Source organism: Zalophus californianus, chromosome 12 (genome assembly GCF_009762305.2).
Source record: "Zalophus californianus isolate mZalCal1 chromosome 12, mZalCal1.pri.v2, whole genome shotgun sequence".
Classification (NCBI taxonomy): domain Eukaryota; kingdom Metazoa; phylum Chordata; class Mammalia; order Carnivora; family Otariidae; genus Zalophus; species Zalophus californianus.
The window spans coordinates 59,515,239-59,522,163 of NC_045606.1; the positions used below are offsets into that span (position 1 = coordinate 59,515,239).

The following is a 6,925-nucleotide window of genomic DNA, read 5'->3' on the forward strand; positions in this document are numbered from 1 at the left end:
TATGAATTTTGCAATGCCAATTTTAAAGGAGATAGAAGTGCATTTAACTCATCCATGAAATCACCAAAATTACACAATTTGCATTTCATAGCTCATACATGCATATGTATTTTGTTCTTACCAGAACGGTTTAAATCCTGCAGGAAATAAACTCAGCTTGCTTCTTTTTTTTTTTTTATTGGTTTAAGAAAAAGCCCCAGATCAATACACCTTTAAAATATCACAAATAAGTCTGAAAAATCATCCAGCATCTTGTTATTTCTGTAGCTGGACAACTTAGATCTTATTCATCAGCCTGCTGAACTGTTCCTTTTTCAGAAACATAGATGCCATCCCCAAATTTTCTGATACCCTTGTTTTTTAACTATTGTGGCTTGCTGAATCAAAGCATCTGAGTTGGATACAAGTTCAATGTCATTTCCTTCAAGAATTAACTCATCTTTCTGGGCTTGAGATACTGAACAAGTGATACCTGGCCTCATCCAAATGCTGTGGTTGTATTTTTCACCCACAAAATTTTGGATTTCAACAAGAGAACCATTCTCCTGAATAACAGCGCTGATGGGGAAGTGAGCACACACTGACCTCATCTTGTAATGGAAGCCCAGCATAACACCCTTGACTACAAATAGTGAGAACAATAGCCAGTTCTTTTCTAGTTCACACCATTTGTCAACTCAAAGCGTCTTCTTTTTTTTTTTTTTTTCCCCCAAACAGACTGAGTTCTACATTGATGGGATTGACGTCCCCCTGCAGGGTTTCTCTGGGGCCCTTCGCAATAATAGTGGGTCCCTTCAGAGTGATGTCAACATTTTCTGGAATGTCAGCAGTCTGATTGCTGAGAATGGTTTTCCTTCTTGCAATAGATGGGTAAAGAGCTAAACTCAACTTCCTTCTTGATTACACACCTTCTGCCACCCACACTGTCTGCCTTCAGCTTACTGAGGAATAAGGAAAGAAAAAGGAACTATGCGCTGGCCTATTTTTCCCTTTCCTTCCACATCATCATCTCCAGGACAAGTGATTCCTAACACAGTTAATAGTAATTTGTCAGTGTTTATTTCATCATTTTAACAAAAGGACCACGGTTGTGTAAGATCTTCACATGAGGGGGAAATGGGTGGGAGAAAGTAGATGGGCTCTCTCTGCATTATCTTTGCAACTTAGCTGCATATCTAAAATTATCCCCAAATAGAAAGCTTATTAAAAAGAGAAAAGGGGCACCTGGGTACCTCAGTCATTGGGTATCTGCCTTCATCTTGGGTCATGATCCCAGGGTCTTGGGATCAAGTCCCGCCTTGGGGTCCCTGCTCAGCAGGGAGTCTGCTCTCCCTCTGCCCCTCCCCCCTGCTTGTCCTCTCTCTCTCTCTCTCTCGCTCTCTCTCTCAAATAAATACCTAAAACTTTAAAAAAAAAGAAAAGAGAAAGTTTTTTTGCATACATCTTGCCAAGAACTGCTAAGTTAAAGAGAAATTAAGGCATTCCAGTAGTATTTACCTAACTTGCCAGGTCAGATTCACCTGGGGTGAAGTCCCGTACCCAATTCTAGGAGATTCTGGTTTATTAGATCCGCAGCAGGATTGGACCCAGGACCAGAGTTTTAATAAGCACTCACCCTGAGGAGTTTATCAGACAAGTTTGGGAAATATTGCTTTGGAGTGCAATGGAATTAGGCTAACTTTAAGAGTAAGGTAAATTCAAGGCCACATTCCAGCTATGTGACCATTTTTTATGTACCAGATTTTTTCACTTAACAACTTTTCTACTTGCCAGTTGTGTGGCCTTTGAGGCACTCACCTAACTTCTTAGAAAATTCGTAGTGCCGTAGTCATACTATAGAACCACTGTGACGTTTAAATGATGTACCTGTAAAAACCCCAGCACAGAGCTCGGCCTGCCTAGGTTTATGTTACAGTTGGCCCAAACACCTTATATTCTGATGTTTTTTCTCCAGAGGAGAACATAAGAGGTTAATAAACTATGACCATAGTTCTTAAACTAGTTACACCAAGACCCATGACATTTTGCAGAATATTATGAATACCTAGGGAATAGGAAATATGATCTTCTCTTTAAGTTCCCCTTTATTTAGACATTGTGCTTGCTCATTCATTTTCTAATAGATAAAGGAGAGATATTTGCCCTTCATTGTGCCAAATGAGGAGAGTCCGAAACGTCGCTTGATTGCCTGAAGAGAGGCCCCAGGCACAGCTGTGGCATGTGAGCAAAACCCTTCTGTGTGCCCCCTCTTTCCAACCCAGCCACCCCAGTGCAGGCCCCGGAACAGCTGGGACATTGGATGAAATCCCTTCTTTGGCAGAGGACAGGAAGCAATGTGGGTAAAATATGAACATTGCTTAGCGTTGTATTTCACGGTTAATAAAGGGACAGTAAACTCCTTTGGCTGCTTTTTGTCTCTTGATGTCCTGAAACTTCCGTCTCTTTGGGATGGAAAGAATCACCCTTAATTTTGACAAGTCCTAAGATAGGGAGTCACAAATTGCCAGTTCCTTTGTCTCTGATAAAATAATACATTAAAATTTTTATAATGTGTGGGTATATTAGAAAAAAATTTTCAAGGCACAGAGAAGATGAACGTGTAGCAGGCATTGGCCAAGAAGCTAAGTAGATTAAAAGGGAATGAAGGGTTGAGGCTTAAGATGCAGGATTAGGTACAAGGTCTTACAGAGAGGACACAGTCAGGAGTTGGGGGTTGGCCAGAGAGGAAATGGAGGGTTGTCCTTTATAAAAGGAGTGGACGTCTCTGGTCTGCTTCTCTCAACATCTCTGATTCATGGCAAAACTTAGCCCACCCCCTCGCTTTCCTCCTGTCTGTACACATGGCTGAAAATGGTGTCCCCAAACCCCAGAGCTCTACCTTCTCCAAGCTCCAGCAAAACCAAACAACTGTGACGCTGCAGCTCCTAGAGCAAGATTCTGTTGTGTCCAACTTTGGTCAGGAGTCAGCCAGCCTCGTGGAGTCATGGAAAGTAAGCATGACCCACGTTTATAGTCCTTCATCTGGTGGGTGGTGGGGGAGGGAGCAGCAATTCTCCAAGAAAGGGGCTTGGTCTCACAGAGACCCCAAAAGATATTTACTACAGGTGGAAAATGACCTGCTTCAAATTCAGAGATTTTTTTTTTTTTTAGCCCCTTGGTTATCTTCTATCTATCATCTATCTATCTTCTTCTATTTCGTCTGTTCAGCAATTTGTCAGTGCTGCATTACACACTTGGATGTTGGAATCTGGATGAGAAAGGAAATAAAGTGAAGGAAGATAGCAATTTTAGCTTGGAAAATTATCTGCAGAATAGAGTCTACAGATATATTCAGACTGCCGTCAATGTTCTTTTTCTCTCCATGCGCTTGACATGGGAGAAGAAATACCCAAATCCGGTCTGTGGCATGGAGGAGGGCAAAGCCACCTTCCCCCCCAACACCCCCAGGAGTGGCCTTCCAGAGCCCAGCTTTCCGAAGGAAACCACAAACAGGAGACACTATAAACTGTGCACAGAGGAAGAAAGGCAGGGTGGAAAGGTTAGAAATGAAAAAGGATCTGATAGCAGGAAAGCTGGTTCAAATTAATGAGACAATGCAAGCCTTGACATTCTTGATGGATGTCAGTGGTTAAGTGCTAGCTGGACCTTCTGCGATTACAACCTCCATTCAAACCCCAGGCATGGATGGCAACCTGAAACCCAAGGCCATGGGCGGCAGCGAGCATCTGTGGGCCCAGCGTGGATTAGTGCCGTGGCCTTGGGGAACCCTTCCAGGCGGCTGCTTCCTCCCTGTGTACCAGTTACCCCAATGCCAGGTGTGCTCTGGGGGCAACGACAATACCAAGTAATTAAGATAAAATGTTCTTGGCTGTGTCTACTGCACATTCTTTTAGGACAAGAACAAAGGGTGAGTTGATGAACTAATTTTTGGTGCGGAAAACTGCAGCATCTATTATTAAATGAATGCTTGGGATTTTTGTTTGTTTGTTTTTCAATAGCCCCATTATAATTTCAGTTCAGATACTCCAAAGCTCATGTTCCCTAATTTATTATTGCTTGCTGTGGTCCTCTGGGATACAGTAATTGAATTTTACTGGCGTCATTACCATATCCACAAACAAGCGAGTGTTCTGAGCTCAATCAGTCAAAGCCTGTTTGCGGGCCCACAGGAGACGTGCCCGGAGCGGAAGTCGATCCCAGCCCAGAAAGGCGGGCGTGGGTCCCCGGCCAGGGGGACTGGTTAGTGCTCCGTGCAAACCAGGCTTCCTGCGGTCAGCTCTGCGGGAGCAGAAGAGCACGGGGGCCCTTGAAGGAGAGGGAAGAAAAATAGGAGGCTCCAAAGACACTGCTGACCAAATCACCGGATTGTAATCCTATTGCAGTCAAAACTAGATGAGCTTCTGAGAGACGGGCTCTACATACGTGGTTGAGAACCAGGAAATTCCACAAGGAGATGTTAAAATTCCATCTTTAAACAAACAAACAAACAAACACAACAAAACTCCGGATGGACAGCCTACATCCTCTTCTTCTTACATCCCAAACAGGAAAATCAAATCATAATATTAGACACCGGCGGAGATCATCTGAATCTAGTCTCCTCGTTTTACTCTAAGCTGAAAGGGGGAAAATGAACTCTTACCTCACTGTGATATAGTTAACATTTTTTTTTTTTAAATTCACATTCTTCAAAGATTTACCCTTAAATACTTAGGGAAGCAGTGAGGCAGACCAAAAGGAATACAGCGGGCGTGAAAATGGGCTCAGGCTCACGACTCCTGTGAGCCCCTGGGCAAGTCAATGAACTCTGAGCCTCGATTGCTGCATCTGGAAAATGGGAATAGTCCTATAGGCTTCTGGGAGGGCCGAGATAATGTATGCCAGTATCTCACAAAGCACTTGGCACCCGACCTTAGCTGAATATCATTCTGCCTTGGCATTTGTCCAAGAAACAGATACTGTATTTTGACCTATTTTGTACAATGAGGAAGCTAATTGGCTGAAAGGATGGGTTGCTTCCGTAGGAGCTGCGCCTCCTCAAATAGTTCCCACCATATTTGAGAACACAGGGAAGGGGGAAGGCCCCTCCAGTAAGCACATCCATATTTCTGAAGGCATTAGGCCAAGGACTTTGGGTAATTTTTCTGGGCAACGAAAATTCTCATACCACTGGGAGTTTGCAAAAGCTTTGGGGACTTAGGTCCTCTTTGACCCAGAGATCATATTTCAACTCAGATACTGTCAGTGTCCTCAAAGGGATGACTGTCTTGCTAAATGATGAAGGAATCCTACCCCTTCACCCCACAGGCTCTGCTTTCCCATGTCTTGATTCTTTGCGAGGAAAAAAATTAACTCTTCCCCTCATTCTTCTCTTGGTTCATGTCCCCTTCCTGTTTCGTTTAATTAATAAGAAGATACCCCCCGGGTGCCTGGGTGGTGCAGTCTGTTAAGAGTCTGACTCTTGGTTTGGGCTCAGGGTCGTGATCTCAGGATTCTGAGATGTGGCTCTCTATCAGGCTCCGCGCTCAGTGGGGAGTCGGCTTAAGACTCCCTCTCATTCTGCCCCTCCCCTCTGTGCTCGCTCTCTCTCTCAAATAAATAAATAAATCTTTAAAAAAAAGGTACCCCCAACTGAATAATTCTGTTATGGGCTGAATAGTGTGTCCTCCCACTCTATAAATTCAAAGATGTTGAAGCCCTAGCTACCAATATGACATTATTTGGAAATAGGGTCATTGCAGATATAATTATTGTTATGATGGGGTCATCCTGGAGTAGGGCAAGCCCCTACTCCAGTGTGACTGGTGTCCTTATAAAAGGGGGAAATTTGGACACAAGCACACTGGGAGAATGTTGCATGAAGATGAAGGCAGAGGTTGGGCCGATGCGTCTGTAGACTAAGGAATGCCAAAGATCTCCAGAAAACCACCAGAACCTAGGAGAGATGCATGGAACTGACAGAATCAACCCTGACACCTTGACCTCGGACTTCTCGGCTCCAGAACTGTGAGACACTAAATTTCTGTTGTTTGAGCCAATTTGTGGTATGTTGTGGCAACAGCGCAAGCAAACAACAATAGCAACCACTTCTTTCTGGAAATAAACCCTCTCTCATCTTATTAACCTTGTCCCAGGACTGCTGTGGACTGAGCACTTGGCCCCCTCCCTCTTGCACCCCCCTCCCCACAACAGCTTCGACGGGGCTCTGCTGCATTATCACCTAAGCAGTCTTGGTGCTCTCTGTGCACTCAGGTCCCAAAGTTTGCCTCTAAACTCCAGGCCAGAAAGCAGTTAGCACCATGCTGGTTGGGGGGGCGGGGGAGGGGAGTGGAGACAGCACCAGCACCATCCAAGTTCACATCCCTCACCTCTGGCCTCTCCTCATCAGATGGCAATCATAGTCTGAGAGATGACAACACAGATTGTCTTTGTTTTTCAGCCTTATTCAGCTCCCTTATAAGGAGAAACTATGCCCCTTGAAGTCTTGCAGATCCGAGTGGCTATTACGAATCCGAGCTCGCCGATGAGAGACTGATGTCATCGTTCCTTTTCCGTATAAACAGAAAAAAGTTGAAAGTGGAAAGAAAATGTAAAAAACGAAACATTCTTGCTCTCTCTCTGTCTCTCTCTCACGCACACACACACACACCACCTATAAACACAAATTCTTTTCCCCTGGATTGTGCCTCCTTTTACGGATGTGTATTCACAAGAATAGATATATTGGTTTCTGTCCTCTGAGGTAATGATGATAAATATGCCAAGGTCAGTAGCTTCATCAGCCATTGAGACTGCTCACTCTGGCAATGGCAGATAATCATTGGACTGGTGGGACTAGTTGCCTTTACTTCAATTCATGCCTCACGGTGTCACTGAAATGTTTCTTATCTCACAAAAACACTTGTCTTATTGTGTCTTTCTGGTA

General features: G+C 44.2%; 1 pseudogene; it reads right to left on the bottom strand.

Annotated features, from left to right (window-relative positions):
• Positions 1–283: 283 nt before the first annotated feature.
• LOC118356129 lies at positions 284–2,220 on the bottom strand (annotated as a pseudogene).
• Positions 2,221–6,925: the final 4,705 nt, after the last annotated feature.